Below are 17,749 nucleotides of genomic sequence, written 5' to 3'. Positions count from 1 at the left end.
CTGTCAACTTACCAGGTACCACGCTTAACAACTGGTTGTTTGTAGCCTGTTCCTTCACTTGGTTACCAATAGAAACCACACTCCTCTTCTCTGTGTCTTGCCCACTTAAGGGCTCTTTCACACGGGCGGTCCAATCAGATCCGCCTGTCAGTTTTTTAAGCGGATCTGATCGGATGCCCCATTCAGCCCTATGGAGCAGCGGATGTCAGTGGTGACATGTCCGCTGACATCTGCATACGATCCTGTCCGTGAAATCCGGACAGATGGAAACCCTATTTTCCATCCATCCTTGGGATCGGATGGGATCGGGTGAGAGCCGACAGGCGGTCCGCTCTCATCCGATCCCCCATAGAGAGCAGCGGGGGCTGTGACACCTCCCTCTCCGCACTGCAAGCGGAGACGGAGCTGTCATCCGCCGGATCGATCCCCGCTGAGCAGCACGGATCCGCCTATGGAGGCGGACCATGTGAAAGAGCCCTAACTCTTTTGTAGCTGTGTTACTTCATATCCTATGGTGCATTTACAGACCCAAGTTCTTTTCATAAGCCAGGACCATCATGCACTCCTTTGAATAATTTCAGATCAAGCTCAGAACAGTCAGGCTGTGTTCACACATATGCGGCCAAGGGTCCAGTGCGTCCCTGTTCACTGGTTCAAAGGAGAATCAGATCTGAATTTTTTCCTCAATTCCTACCTAAATTGGACCCAAAGACGCACAGCACCATTTTTGAATGTGGACCACGGCTGCCCCAGACCTGTGTAAATGGGCTCCATTGAGAGCAAGTCACACTCACCTGACATGGGAAAAAAAAATGAAGGGCAGGTCATAAAAATGTACCTGACATTCATTTATGGGGACGTGGCATGACAGTTATTTAAAAAAAATATATATATAATATTAATATTAAAAAAGCTGTTATTGGTCATTAAAATAGACAATATGATTGGTCATTATAACTTTAGGATTGATTGGTTAATATTCCATTAATTTTATTGGTTAATGTTATTACCTTATGGGGATTGGTCCAATTTGTACAGAAAATTCACCTAGAGTTGTTGAGACTCCCCTATATAAAGAAAGAAGTTAACGGTTAAAAATTCAGTCAGCGGGAGCAACATACAAGAAGTACAGAAGTTTTGAGCCTCCCGCCGAGCCTGTATCTGTTTTGTCACGGTCTTGGATATTGTGGGATGTTTTTTCAGTTGTTGGTGTAGTCTGAGCTTTTGGGCTAGCCTACAGTATATATGTATATGTTTAATATTTTAGTAGTGGTTAGTTTGGGCTTTAGGGCCAAGCTATACTATGTTTTAATTCCCACAAAAATATTTTAAAATATTTAAAATTTTTAATAAAGGCCGTGGCCGTTTTTATCAATGCAAGTTGTAGTGTCATTTTTTATTTTGTAATATTAATCTAATATGTATTGGATATTTAATTATTCTCTTTTTATTGAGTTCTGCCTATGGCACCATAGGAATGCCGGGAAACCTGCATCCAATTTGCATTTGTGTAAACCCAGCCTTAAGATAACTTTACTGGAGAGATGCAGCATAACAGTTCAGTATGAACAATGCCCTTTCCCTAATTCTATCTAGAATAATGTAGTGGCTCAGCCATACCTCTTTGAGAAGAGAGTCCATAAAACTATTGTCCGTGGCTTGGATGTCCTCTGCAATTCCCGGCTTCTTCATCAATTCCACTATTGTGCTCACAGATGAAGCTGTAACTCTTGGACCCACCGGTACCTGCGTTCCCACTCTCTGGACCCTAGCTGTCCCAATTTATATAGCACAGGTGGGCTGGCTTGGACCAAAAGCCGGGGAACTAAGCTAAAAACAATTAACCTTTTCACCAGACTGGGCTTGCTGCTGGCTAACTTAACTATATACATTTTCAGTCCACCCACACACACATATTAGGCACATTACAGGGATTCTACATGATGGCATGACTTGACCGCATGACGACATGATGACATGACCAAGCACACCAAGATTCAAGTATGAATACCCATGCCTCTTGTATACAGTATACACAATATCTGCTTATCCCAGAGTTCAGCTTTAAGTTCAGCCTTATTTGAAAAATTGTATTTTTTTTCCTGGAAGGAGAAATCTTCTGGAGTTAGGACAGTCAGTCAACTTAACTCATCATTAAACAGTTAAACTTTATGATTAACAAAAACAATATTTATACACATTCTAAAAAGAACTCTGAGGATTTAGGCCATCAGGGGATTAGGAGGTACACCTGGTGAGCTCTTTGTTGTCACTCTTTGATAATAAAATAGAGCGCTATCCCGGAGACAACTGGCACAAATTACAAAAAAAGAGGGCACACATGGAATCAAATCCACTTATTCTGCTGCCAAAATTATTGTCTGTGTTTGTATTAAAGACAAAAAAGCCATTGAAGATGTGTAATTGTATACAGCAGTATCACAATGAAGATAACACGCAATGACTGAAATATCCTGCATAATGTTTTCACTACTGGCTAGGGCTGTTCAGGCTCTGCAGGCGTTTGGTTTGTAATGTGAATGCACACCTGCAAATGAAATTCTATAGAAAAAAAATCTAATTTATTGTTATTATTGGCTTAAAATTCATATGAAGGTCAAACGTAAGAACTTGTCATCCATAAGTATAGTGAATATAATTTCTTGGTGTTCACTTGGTACATTAAATTAAAATGCAATTAAATATACAGTCTTAGGCTGACCATACATTATAGAATTTTTTTTGTTTAATTTCCTTTAGATTGTAATGGAGAGTTGAGGCCTACCATGATTTTTTTTTTTTTTTTTTTATTACCTTCAAATTACATTAATGATAGACATTACTAATAATTTGACTTACAGGGAACTTTTGACATACAGTATGGCTTAAAAGATTTTAGAACACTGCCTTGACATTCTGAGGACAGCTGACATCATAAAACAGCTATGGAATTTTATCTAGGAGGTCGTATCTGGAAAAATTCTTTGGTCTACTAGGACACCTGGCCGCCATCTCTGAACACTGTAAGGTTACTGTAAATACTCTGTGACAGATGTCACTCCCTTGCCTGGAGGGAGTCACTTTGAAGGACTCAACTGAGATTGGGAGGCTGTTAGGATGACCTCTAGCTCACCAGTATCTTGAGATTTCTGTTATAGCCAAAGAAAGCGCCCCATTGACTGAAGGTGGCAAAGTCTTAAAGCGGAGTTCCGGGCACAAAATCGATCTCTTTTTTTTGTGCCCGTCCGCTAGTTCCCCTTCACCTGAAAAGGAATTGGATAGTTAGGTTTTTTTTTTTTTTCACTCACCTTGTAATTGAAGATCGAAATTACTCACCTCAGTGTACTTCCTCCCTCAGCGCCGCGGCTCCGCCATCACTTCCTGTCTTGCGATGATTCCTGGGAGCTGAACGTCATCGCTCCCAGGAATCAATGCGACGGCACCGGCCCCGCTTGTCACTTCCGGGGCGACGCCGCATTCCCCTGCTAAACAGCTTCTGGGCATGCCCAGAAGCTGTGGAGGAATGCGGCGCCGCACCGGAAGTGAAGAGAGGGGCCGGTGCAGGCGCATTCTGGGAGAAGAGGATGCGGAAGAAGACGCAGAAGAGGACCGCGCCGGCTTCAGCTGCCCACAAGAGAGATGGCAACGCTGTGGAAGAAATTTTATAAGTGAGTATTTCATCTTGCAGGTAAGTGCGAACTGGGACAGATCAGAGGCTAGCCATTGTGGAATGTACTAGCCCTGACTGTCCCGGGGGTATGTTCACTGAAAAATGTTTTCTGTGCCCGGAACTCCGCTTTAAGATATGTGAGCGGGAGGGTCTCTACCTAGAAGGGTGTGAGGAGGGCTGTGCTTTGCAAGTGTATATAACATCAGAACACAGGCCTCTGTCTCTCTCCCTCTCTTTGGTTCTCTCTTTGATGAGTGGCTGTGTTGGTATAATGTACATTACCTCCCTTATTTCTTTGTGTGTAACTTCCTCTTTCTGTAATTGTCTTTGTCCATTGGCAACACTGTATTGATAATGTCACTGTTTTTAAAGTTTTACCAGCTACTCTGTATAAATAAATTAGATCTTCATTTTTTTTTAGCATAGTTGTTTTAATTTGTTATTAACTTTACTGGTAATATCCACAACAGCATTGGCTAGATTCTTATATACAGTATCTCACAAAAGTGAGTACACCCCTCACATTTTTGTAAATATTTTATTATATCTTTTCATGTGACAACACTGAAGAAATGACACTTTGCTACAAATTAAAGTAGTGAGTGTACAACTTGTATAACAGTGTAAATTTGCTGTCCCCTCAAAATAACTCAACACACAGCCATTAATGTCTAAACTGCTGGCAACAAAAGTGAGTACATCTCTAAGTGAAAATGTCCAAATTTGGCCCAATTAGCCATTTTCCCTCCGCTGTGTCATGTGACTCGTTAGTGTTACAAGGTTCAAGGTGTGAATAGGGAGCAGGTGTGTTAAATTTGGGGTTATTGCTCTCACTCTCTCATGCTGGTCACTGGAAGTTCAACATGGCACCTCATGGCAAAGAACTGTCTGAGGATCTGAAAAAAAGAATTGTTGCCCTACATAAAGATGGCCTAGGCTATAGGAAGATTGCAAAGACCCTGAAACTGAGCTGCAGCACAGTGACCAAGACCATACAGAGGTTTAACAGGACAGGTTCCACTCAGAACAGGCCTCGCCATGGTCGACCAATGAAGTTGAGGGCACGTTCTCGGCTTCATTTCCAGAGGTTGTCTTTGGGAAATAGATGTATGAGTGCTGCCAGAATTGCTGCAGAGGTTGAATGGGTGGGGGGTCAGCCTGTCAGTGCTCAGACCATATGCCGCACACTGCATCAAATTGGTCTGCATGGCTGTTGTCCCAGAAGGAAGCCTCTTCTAAAGATGATGCACAAGAAAGCCTGCAAACAGTTTGCTGAAGACAAGCTGACTAAGGACATTTCTGGAACTATGTCCTGTTGTCTAATGAGACCAAGATAAACGTATTTGGTTCAAATGGTGTCAAGCATGTGTGGTAGCATCCAGTTGAAGAGTACAAAGACAAGTGTGTCTTGCCTACAGTCAAGAATGGTGGTGGGATTGTCATGGTCTCGGGCTGCATGAGTGCTGTCGGCACTGGGGAGCTACAGTTCATTGAGGGAACTTGGAATGCCAACATGTACTGTGACATACTGAAGCAGAAAGTGATCCCCTCCCTTCAGGGACTGGGCCGCAGGGTAGTATTCCAACATGATAACGACCCCAAACATACTTCCAAGATGACCACTACCTTGCTAAAGAAGCTGAGGGTAAAGGTGATTGACTGGCCAAAGCATGTCTCCAGACCTAAACCGTACTGAGCATCTGTGGGGCATCCTCAAACGGAAGGTGGAGGAGCGCAAGGTCTCTAACATCCACCAGCTCCGTGATGTCGTCAAGGAGGAGTGGAGGAGCATGTCAATGGCAACCTCTGAAGCTCTGGTGAACTCCATGCCCAAGAGGGTTAAGGAAGTGTTGGAAAATATTGATAGCCACACAAAATATTGATACTTTGGGCCCAATTTGGACATTTCCACTTAGGGGTATACTCACTTTTGTTGCAAGCAGTTTAGACATTAATGGCTGTGCGTTGAGTTATTTTGAGGGGACAGTAAATTTACACTGTTATAAAAACACTGTTATACAAGCTTCACTCTCACTACCTTACATTGTAGCAAACTGTCATTTCTTTAGTGTTGTCACATGAAAATAAATATTTTAAAAAATGTGAGGAGTGTACTCACTTTTGTGAGATAATGTAGACAAAAGGTTATAATCACTTATTTTATTAACCATTAAGCAGATACTGTAAGTAAGGTAGTTTAAATCGCCAAAACAAGATTTAAGCTGGATACACACTATACAACTTTTGTTGTCAGATTTCCTTTAGATTTACCTTTTCTATGTAGTGCAAGGGCCTGCCTGATTGCATACAAATTGAAAGTGTTTAGGTTTGACCTCATATTATATGGTTTTGGTAAGTCTGAAGGAAAAAATCTAAAGAAAATTGTATAGTGTGTATGGCCCATTACCCTCAACTATGTAGTGCAAGGGCCTGCCTGATTGAACACAAATTGAAAGTGTTTAGGTTTGACCTCATTTTATATGGTTTTGGTAAATCTAAAGATAAATTGAAAATTGTATAATGTATGGCCAGCCTTAGTCAGTAAGAGAGTACAGAGAGCTTTAGAAATAAGCAAAGTGCAGTAACCTACAGCAACCTACAGCAAGTTAAAATACATCTAAACCCAAGAACAAAAAATTTATATATTGCAGCTTGCCATTCCACTAATGGTAGAATCATTTTTTTTAGCTTTTTTTCCTTTATTTTCACCAGGTGATCCTGCCAATAACATACTTCCTGTCCTAGAGTGACAGGGCTTACTTAAGCTCGGTTCACATATATGTGAACCGCACCTGATTCGCATGACATATGAACTAAACCGGCTTGCAATGGAGCCGATTCACAAATGTCCGGGGAGGCCACAGTCTGTTTTTGAAAAGAGTCTAGTGTGATTTTAGGTCCGGGTTCAGGTGCAAATTCAAGGAAAAATTTGCACCTAAATCACACCTAAACCGGTGAACAAAGCTGCACCGGACTCCTTTTAAAAACTGACTGAAAATCGCAGCAGTATCTATAGAGGAGCAGCATTGTCACTCTAGGATAGAAATATGTAAGGACTATAGGCCACAGGGCACAGGGACTATAGACCACATCCTCCCTACTATTATGAGGGAATGTGTTCTGTGATCCTAACACACTTTTTGATAACTTTTGAGATATCTTAATGGAGCGCAGAGCAGTATTGGATTTCTGGCAGGATCAACAAGTATTTTTTGCACTTACTGAAAAGATACTGTATAACAAAACACACTCAATGCTATAATAAACAAAACGGACCACATAGGAGAAGTACATTCCTCTGGCTTACATACACTTTTTAAATTGTTGTTTAATGATGTGGGTTACCCTATTGTTACATAGTTACGTCATTAGTCAGGTGGAAAACAAACACAAGTCCATCTAGTTCAACCAATAAAAAAAAGAATTGTGCAATACCATATATTCAATCCTATACCCACAGTTGATCCAGAGGAAGGCGAAAAAACCCCGGGAAAGCATGATCCAATTTGCTACAGCAGGGGAAAAGAGGCAATCAGATTTTCCTTGGATCAACTTTACCTATAAATGTTAATATCCAGTTATATTATGTACATTTAGGAAAGAACTCAGGCCTTTTTTAAAGCAATCTACTGAGCTGGCCAGAACCACCTCTGGAAGATTATAATTCTTTGCTCACAGATTACATTTTCCAAAAGCCGATATATGTTTAATGATTTACCTCCTTAGATTCCAGTCTTTGTGGTCATTATGGCCACCTACTGTCTTGGTAGAATTCACAGACGTGTTATCTTTTCGGTAAAAAAACTGACGTTTCCTCCTCCTCCTCCTCCTTAACCGGTTGCCGACCGCCGCACGACGATATACGTCGGCAGTCAGCCCCGGCCAGGCAAAGTGACGTATATATACGTCACTAGCCTGTCACTTGCTTGGGAGCCAATAGCGGGTGAGCGCGCGCCCGCGGAGGCGCGCTCCCGCCCCGGCTCGTTCCCCAGCAAGTCCGTGCGTGTGACCGGTGGACCCGATGTCCGCCGGTCACTCGCCGATCGTCGGTGCAGAGGGAGAAAGTCAGGCGGCTGATGTAAACAAGCCGCCTGTCATTCTCCCCTGTGAAGAAACAGTGATCATACGGTTCTACTATGTAGGACCGTTGATCATTGTTCCTACACTTCAAGCCACAGCCAATCACAGTAAGAATCACGCCCCTAGGGACACACACCACCCCTCCCTCTCAAATAAAGTTAACCCCTTCACTACCAGTGTCATTTTGCAGTAACAGTGCATATGTATAGCACTGATTACTGCAGTAATGTCACTGGTAACCCCAAAAGTGTCAAAAATGTCAGTCAAGGGTCCGATCTGTCCGCCGCAATGTCGCAGTACCGCAAAAAAAATCGCAGATCGCCGCCATTGCGCGTTAAAAAAAAAACACCAAAAATGACAGAAATCTTTCCCTTAGTTAACGCAATAACTTTTGCGCAAACCAAACAAAATACGCTTTTTTTTTACCAAACATATGTAGCAGAAAACAAATTGGCCAAAAATGTTAAAAAATTTTGATTTTTACATTTTTTGGGGGGGAATTTCATATAAAAAAATGTGAAAAATATTGTTGTTTTTGAAAAATTTACGCTATTTTTTTGTTTATAGCGCAAAAAGTAAAAATCGCACAGGTGATCAAATACCACCAAAAGAAAGCTCTGTTTGTGGGAAAAAAAGGACATCAAATTCGTTTAGGTACAGCATCGCACGACCACGCAATTGTCCGTTAAAGTCACGCAGTAAAAAATCGCAAAAAACCCCCTGGTCAGGAAGGGGGTAAAATCTTCCGGGGGTTAAGTGGTTAAGGGTGCGCTGCAACAATCTTTTTGGAGGACTGCTAATATACCCTTTTCCTCTTTCTCCCTCTCTTCTGCCAATCCCCTTATAGGTGGAGGAGGGTTGGGTTGCTGGCAGTGAGGAGCAGAGATGTGTAAGAGAAGTAATAAAGACAAAATGCTTTACATTAACAGGAAAATGGCCAAAAGTAGTCTGGATCTGCCTCTTGGCTGTCATGGACTGGGTGTTGGGCTTGTGACTGTCCCTGCCCTGATAAAGGAAACATAGGCGGGTACGGCAATGCAACCCAGATACTCCCATGCCTATAGGTCACCTCATCCATACTCAAAAATTAAAAAAATAAAAGCAAAGAGCGCACAGACAGAAAAGTTCTTCACAAGTTCCCCCCTTGTGAGTTCAATTATTCAAGTTTTTACATTTGTGCTTGCTATTAAAAGACTTAACTGCACTAGAGTCTGTGCGCTCTTTGCTTTATTTATTTTGTCAGTCAACCCGTTTCCGCAGGCACTCAGAGAGCTGCATTGACTCCAGTCTGACATATCGCAACCCTGGTGTTTTGACTGGCATGAGAAGTCAATTTGATTGGACTTTAGCAGGACTTGACATAGCGCAATCACTCAATCACTGGATATATAGTGGCTTGACTTAAAAAATAAAAAAAGGCTGCCCACCCTACAGGAAATGAAGGAGGGAAATTCTACAGCCAATGTAGGATTGCATTTTTATGTGTGCTCCAAAAGTGCAGGAACCTAGTGACAAATGTGTAGTGGATTTTTACGGCAGCAGAGTGATTTGATTCTGCCTTGTTTGTTTCATATTCTTTTTCGGATTTAAGAAAGACCTTACTGTGCATTTTGGTCCAGCAGATTTCTCTACCTGTTGCAAAACAGCTTCATCTTACGTTGGTGATGGTGGCTCACTGTCTAATCGCAAAGGATATTTCTTAGATCCAAGGGTTTATCTCAGATTGATAAGCAGATCTTTGCTGAATCATATTGATTCAAATGTGGGCAGAGTAGCTTTATGATACACAGAAAACTCTGCAGACATAAACTTACTAAGGCATCGGTGTAACAAATGTGGGAACAGCAAAATTTATAATTAAGGTATACTGGACAGCCACTGAAATATCTAGTGATATTTAAAATGAACAGACACTCCAAGAGTAGTTTTGACAAAAAACATAAAAGAAAACTTTACTGGACATCAAAATACATAAAGCTTCTTACACATAAAAGTTACCATAAACATTACACAAAATACTACAACTTAAACATACACTCCTATTCCTAATATCCCAAAATATCAAATAATACTTAGCTCAGGTAGTTGAATGTCAACAGCTTACAATGGATAGATGAAGGAACAGGATAATAAGAAATCCTGGCTGCGTGCTTGGTCTTTCCACAGCTCCAAAAAACAGACTATTCCTCATGCTATGGACTCTTTTATAGTCCTGTATACCAGAGACCACCCACAGCATGTAATCATTCCTCTTGACCACTCACAGGTCATTTTGTGAGTGAAGTCATCAACATATTGTTGCACTTCCCCCCACAACCACATCACCGGCACTGCTTAAGTAAATTAATGCATGTTTAGGAGGTATTTACTGTACCTGTATAAATAAAGAAAAACCTTTACCACCACTTTAAAGCAATATTAAACCGAAAAGCAAAATTTCTGCTATTGCAGCTTACCAATTTTTAGACGCAATGGCTGCATTGTTTTTTTTTTATCTATTTTTTTAGGCATTCTTTCTTTATTTTCACCTGGTGGTCCTGTCAGTAAGTCTGTTTTTTAATGGAACAAGCTGTCCTGCAAATGTAGTGGTTAGATGGCTGAGACAAACCATTTACCACTGACAGGAGTGCCTGCAATATCAAACTTTTATTTATTTATTTATGTAAAACATTAAGACTCGATTCACACTAGCGCGACTTGTCAGGCGACTTGTCAGCCTGACAAGTCATGCTCCCTCGAAATCCATTGCTACAGGACCCGTTCTAATAGGAGCTCCGACTTAGAAAAAGGGTCATGTACTACTTCGGGGCGACCTCGGAGTGACTTGTATAGACTTCCATTATGTGAAGTCCATGCAAGTCGCTCCGAAGTCGTAGTACAGAGTCGTGCCGCCACAGTGTGAACCGACTCTTATCCAAAAAGGAGCACAACTGTATCTGTAACTGCTTAAAAAGTATTAGCTGGAGTCTGGCTTCAATTTGTCAGTGTATCTAATCCTGCTAGTGCATCTAACATTACCCTCCCCCCAGACTGATAATTCTGCACGCACACAGCCTTGCCAGGGATGCAGTTAGAAATAATGGCACCCAGTACAGCCTACCTGACAAGGCCCACCTAAAAAATATCAAAAATAATATTTTTGCTAAAAATACACAAAAATCATTATTAGCGGACACAAACACAACATAACTTACAAACTTACGGGGGAACAGGAGGGTACAATACGGGGGGGGGCAGGATGTGACAGTACAGGGGGGGCAGGAGGACACGGTACGGGGGGGGGCAGGATGGCACAGTACAAGGGGGCAGGAGGGTATAGTACAGTGGGAGGCAGGAGGGCACAGTATGGGGGGGGGGGCAGAAAGGTACAGTATTGGGGGGAGGAGGGCACAGTACAGTGTTTGGGAGTGTACAGTACAGAAGGAAGCAGGAGGGCACAGCACAGGGGGGGTGTAAGTGTACAGGGAGCAAGAAGGTACAGTATAGGGGTAGTAATGTATAATACAGATATGGTCTCCTCAAGAAGAGCTGTACAGGGAAGCTGCTGTCACAGATTCTACCTTTTCTGGCAGGCACTGGGCTAAATCTACAAATAGAATGACAACTCCTCCTCTACTGTACCTTCCCCTCCAGAGTTTCTGTCTGTCTTCCAGGGCTTTGCAGGGGTTAATGAAGAACCCAGATGCACAGAAACTTACTACTGCTGCTGCTTGCGTGGGCGGGAAGTGTATTGAACCAATCGCCTGGGATGAACAGGAGAGGAGGGTCAGCAGAGATTGGCGCAGTACACATCCCGCCCACACAAGCAGTAGCAGTAAAAGGATGCTCCACCAAGGGGTTCTTCCATAGCCCCTGAAAAAAAGGGTTTGGGGGATAGAGATGAGAACCATTGGGTAGGGGAGAAGGAGAAAGGGGGGAAAAAGTGGAGGTGGGATGGATAGAGGAGAACTGGAGTGAGACTAGGGGAATGCTGGTCTGTATAGGGATAAAATAAAAGAGGGAGAAAAAACGTTTTTCAGCTGCTGGATGGAGACACACACAATGCATAATTTCTATAATTGTCACACCGCACTGATCCACCTCTCTGTCCGGGCCCCTATGTGTGCTCGGGCCCCCTACAAGAGGAACAATGGTCCCCCTCTATCACACAGCCATGCTCAGGATCAAGATCGAACATCTACCAAAGAGCAAATAGTTTACTATGGGAGCAGATGGAAAAGAGAAGAAGCAGGCAGGGGGAAACCCCAAAAGAAGAGGTTCGGAGTCGCTCTTTGCAAAACCACTGCAGGTATGACATATTTGTTATTTTAAAACATCAAAATGAACCTTTACAATAACTTTAATACTGCTTTAACTCTTCAATAAGGCATAGAAGTTGAACCAAACATAGTTTTACTACAGATACAATACATTACCAAAAGTATTGGGACACCAGCCTTTACACGCACATGAACTTTAATGGCATCACAGTCTAAGTCCGCAGGGTTCAATATTGAGTTGGCCCACCCTTTGCTGTCCACAAGGTTTAGGAGTGTGTTTATGGGAATGTTTGACCATTCTTCCAGAAGCGCATTTGTGAGGTCAGGCACTGATGTTGGAGAGAAGGCCTGACTCACAGTCTGCGCTCTAATTCATTGCAAAGGTATGCTATCTGTCACAGATCAGCTGTGGAGCTGATCTTGTCTTACTGTTTGCATTCGTTTTTTACCATCCTGCCCCCCCCCCTGCTGATGTAGGTCTGCTGGCACCTGTGGTTCCACAAGCTTGTGCTCTGCCTTTGCTACACTGACTTAGCAGCTATGGGTGTCACCTGCTTCACCTGATGGTGAATATACCTTCCTTCCTGCTACTTCCTGTCCAGCCTCCCATGTGTCTCCCTATTTAAATCCCACTCAGACCAGTTTCTATTTGTTCCTGAGCCCCTTCCGTGCAATCATTCCTAACCAGACTTCTCGTGGACTGAACTCTTGTGTACAGACTAGTCCTCCCAATTATATTTGTCTGATGCCAGCCCTGAGCTTGGAATATTATCCGGCTCTCTTTTTGCTTCATCCATCCATTCATCCGAGCCTGCATTATGTCTTTGGGTACTCTCTTCCCAAGCAGGCTGAATCTGGGGGTCGTGACCTAGGGTCAGCATGCAGCTAACTCCCTTAAGGGGGTCCCTGGTAGAACACCAGCTGGCACTTAGATTCCATGCCCTGGGGTATCCCATGTCACCTGCTCGTCTGTGGGCTCACACCAGTAGTACCGTGACACTATGCAGGCCAGTCAATTTCCTCCACCCCAAACTCGCTCATCCAAGTCTTCATTTATTGGCTATGTTTAATATACAGTGGGTACGGAAAGTATTCAGAACCCCTTAATTTTTTCACTCTTTGTTATATTGCAGCCATTTGCTAAAATCATTTAAGTTCATTCTTCTTCCTCATGAATGTACACATAGCACCCCATACTGACAGAAAAACACAGAATTGTTGACATTGTTGCAGATTTATTAAAAAAGAAAAACTGAAATATCACATGGTCCTAAGTATTCAGACCCTTTGCTCAGTATTTAGTAGAAGCCCCCTTTTGATCTAATACAGCCAGGAGTCTTTTTGGGAAAGATGCAACAAGTCTTTCACACCTGGATTTGGGGATCCTCTGCCATTCCTCCTTGCAGATCCTCTCCAGTTCTGTCAGGTTGGATGGTAAACGTTGGTGGACAGCCATTTTTAGGTCTCTCCAGAGATGCTCAATTGGGTTTAAGTCAGGGCTCTGGCTGGGCCATTCAAGAACAGTCACGGAGTTGTTGTGAAGCCACTCCTTCGTTATTTTAGCTGTGTGCTTAGGGTCATTGTTTTGTTGGAAGGTAAACCTTCGGCCCAGTCTGAGGTCCAGAGCACTCTGGAGAAGGTTTTTGTCCAGGATATCCCTGTACTTGGCCGCATTCATCTTTCCCTCGATTGCAACCAGTCGTCCTGTCCCTGCAGCTGAAAAACACCCCCACAGCATGATGCTGCCACCACCATGCTTCACTGTTGGGACTGTATTGGACAGGTGATGAGCAGTGCCTGGTTTTCTCCACACATACCGCTAAGAATTAAGGCCAAAAAGTTCTATTTTGGTCTCATCAGACCAGAGAATCTTATTTCTCACCATCTTGGAGTCCTTCAGGTGTTTTTTAGCAAACTCCATGCGGGCTTTCATGTGTCTTACACTGAGGAGAGGCTTCCGTCGGGCCACTCTGCCATAAAGCCCCGACTGGTGGAGGGCTGCAGTGATGGTTGACTTTCTACAACTTTCTCCCATCTCCTGACTGCATCTCTGGAGCTCAGCCACAGTGATCTTTGGGTTCTTCTTTACCTCTCTCACCAAGGCTCTTCTCCCCCGATAGCTCAGTTTGGCCGGAAGGCCAACTCTAGGAAGGGTTCTGGTCGTCCCAAACGTCTTCCATTTGAGGATTATGGAGGCCACTGTGCTCTTAGGAACCTTAAGTGCAGCAGAAATCTTTTTGTAACCTTGGCCAGATCTGTGCCTTGCCACAATTCTGTCTCTGAGCTCTTCAGGCAGTTCCTTTGACCTCATGATTCTCATTTGCTCTGACATGCATTGTGATCTGGAAGGTCTTATATAGACAGGTGTGTGGCTTTCCTAATCAAGTCCAATCAGTATAATCAAACACAGCTGGACTCAAATGAAGGTGTAGAACCATCTCAAGGATGATCAGAAGAAATGGAAAGCACCTGAGTTAAATATATGAGTGTCACAGCAAAGGGTCTGAATACTTAGGACCATGTGATATTTCAGTTTTTCTTTTTTAATAAATCTGCAACAATGTCAACAATTCTGTGTTTTTCTGTCAGTATGGGGTGCTATGTGTACATTCATGAGGAAGAAGAATGAACTTAAATGATTTTAGCAAATGGCTGCAATATAATAAAGAGTGAAAAATTTAAGGGGGTCTGAATACTTTCCGTACCCACTGTATTTTTACACACATGGTATCAATTAAGCTGTGCAAATAAGTATGGTAAGAGGTTATACTGAAAATAATAGAAATATGAAATATGATATATTTGATGATATATTTAAATTGTTAGACCTTTTAAAGATGTTATACTGCATATAATGAAATCACACCAAGGATTTTAAATTATAATAACATTGGTATTATAGGTCTTTAATTAGTGCTATTGTTGACGCCTGGGGCCTGAACATAATATACTAATCACAGTCATTGGTGTAACACATGAGATGACTTCAAACGTATTAATTAGGTGTATTGTTCGTCCTTTCATATAAAAAGCAAACCATTCCTGAGTCAGGTGTTAGTTATTGAGACATGACCTATTAGTATAGGAAGTGCATTTAGCTATGATTACTACTTAGAGTGGATACATACTGTATATTGGTTTCTACAATTACAATATTTTGGTATGTATGTAGATTTATATTTTTAGGGACTCATCTGCAACCACATCCCTAAGGACATGTGATCTGTGTAGCATACTGTGTAACTTGCAGCTGATACTGCCGTGAGAAGTTATCCTCTGGACATTTGCTTTACTGAAAAACCCTCAAACTGTCAGTAAGAAGATTTATAAAGACTCCATATTGACTATGTAAATATTGACTGGCAATGGTGGAAAGACTGAGGGATAAAAGAGAAATATGTCCATGCTGCTGAAGGGGGCGATTCTGACATGCAGAGGATGTTAACTTCCAGAAGACGAGCTTCTAGAAGATCTGGTTTATTTTGTCCCTTGTTCACTCCCTCGTCATCATGGCTACAGCACACAGCAGAGAATTCTTGGCTTAGAGGACTAGCTACTATGGTCTACAATATCAACAGCATCTGGTAATAATTTGATGTCCTCTGGGTTTTGGACAGAAAACTGAACTGATGTTTGAGAGGACAAGGATCATGTTCTTGGCATGGTTGTCCACTCTGTTTTTTGCATAGAGTAATATGATAATGCTTTATATGCTGAATACAAAAGTTTCCAAATTTTTGCCTGAACAACTATAGTTTGGCCTCAGCCAATATATGTTGCACATTACAATGAATATGCAATCCACTGGGAAAACTGGACAAGTGGAGATGCCTGCAGAACAGACCTAATGTTTCTTGGGAAATGTTATGGGGTGTGGAAAATATTGTCTTAGGTCTGATATTATGTTTTCAAGAGATGGAAGAACATTTATCACGTTCCTTTGCTGGTCTGGTAAGAAGAAAGATGTCAAGAACTATGTGACCTCATATCTAAACTATGCACGCAGTAAGACACTCTGATCTTCTCATTTGAGGTTACTTCAACCACTCCCTGTTCTATTAAAACTATGAGGATACATTTCTATGGATTTCATGGTCGATCTTCTTCCTTTGAAGGAGGTGATAACCATCTCGATAATCGTAGACTGTCTCACTAAGGTATCTTGGTAGGAGGAATACAGTTTGTTTTGAAATTTCGGAAAAGCTTTTACTCATCTTCAGATGTAACTATTAATCTTTCCTTTGCTTTTTATTCTCAGTCTAATTCTTAAACGGAGAGGACCAAACAAACTTTGTAGCAATACCCTAAATGCATTGTCAGTTATATTCAAGAGTTTGCTTATAACAATTCTAAACATAGCTCCACTTCCAAAAGCTCTTTTTTCATAAATACTAGGTATTATCCAGTTAGTCTTCCTTATATCCATATCTCAAAATTAATTCCTGCTATTAACACAGTTTGATTACATTGAGGAGAAAATGATTAATACTTTGAAGGAAGCTCTGGAATTTTACAAGACAGATATCACAGATCATTCCTTACTTTTCATCTAATGCAATAGAAAGATTATGGACCAGAGGAAATGTTGGACCAGAGGAGAATGTTCATGCTCCTAGATTGACAAAATAGTTCCACCAGAGGTTTCCCTCTGGCCCTAAAACTTTCAGGGGCTTTCTAGGAAGAAGGAGAGTTCTGTCAGGGATTGGAACTGGACCTGCAACCTCTGGCTGTAGATGTTCTCGTTGTACCACCCGAAATGCTGGACAGCTCCCTCTCTGATCCTTTAGATAATCTTGCCTTGTACCTTTTTTCCGATAAACCTTAAACTCTTTGCTCCTCCCATGAACTTCCTGATTCAAGCAATGTCTCAACACTTCCTGTTTGCCAGATTATTGTGCTCTTTTCCAGCCAGTATCTTACTCCTTTCACTCCTCCTTTCACTCCTGCTGTCATCAATATCTTCACTGCTTCTGTTTAATCCCAACCTAAAACCATTTTTTATCAACCTTTGGCTTGTTTACTGACTACATTCCTGCTTGATCCCTATCTGATTCATCTGCTACTTCTGCTACTGGACCCCAGCTTGCTCACCTCCTGGTGGGTTGAATCTGAGGACCACGACCTGGCATTATCAAGCAGCAAAACCCATCTCCACCATGGTGAAAACCATTTAGTGCTTAGACCGTGTGCCTCAGTTGAGCCTGTGTCATCCACCAGGTGACCTGCTTGTGTACTTATCCTGCTGGTCTGTGGGAGCCTCTCTACTGCTATAGCTACTGGTCTTTGAGCCTGACCTCATACTGACATTCAGTAGGTGACAAACCCTAAGTATGACTTTTATTGAATATTTAGGTGTCTGTATGCAATGTACAGGATGTCGGGGATGTGTCCTGGACAGCAGGTATGTTTCCCTATTATTTGGGTTGTGGTTCCTTTAGGGGGATGATAATAGACATATTTAAGAACTCAGGGGTTCTCACTTATGCAGGGTGAGGGGTAGTCTGGTTGGAGAGGCGAGGTCTTATGTACAGTTATTTCAGGTTTGGAAAAGTCCTCATGAAATTCAGTGGCTTGGAGAGATTTTGGGAGAGATCCAGGCTCCCCATAATACAGCAACAATGGACAAATCAACTGATCCACAAGAAAAAATAAAAAATTGAGATATGTGATGATAACTAGGGACAAGGGAAATTAGAAGCTATCATTACCCTGACACTTGTCAAAAATCATGACATTTTTG

The sequence above is a fragment of the Pelophylax lessonae genome (genome assembly GCF_965119305.1).
Source record: "Pelophylax lessonae genome assembly, chromosome: 8".
Taxonomy (NCBI): Eukaryota; Metazoa; Chordata; class Amphibia; order Anura; family Ranidae; genus Pelophylax; species Pelophylax lessonae.
Note: the sequence above shows the minus strand (reverse complement) of the source record.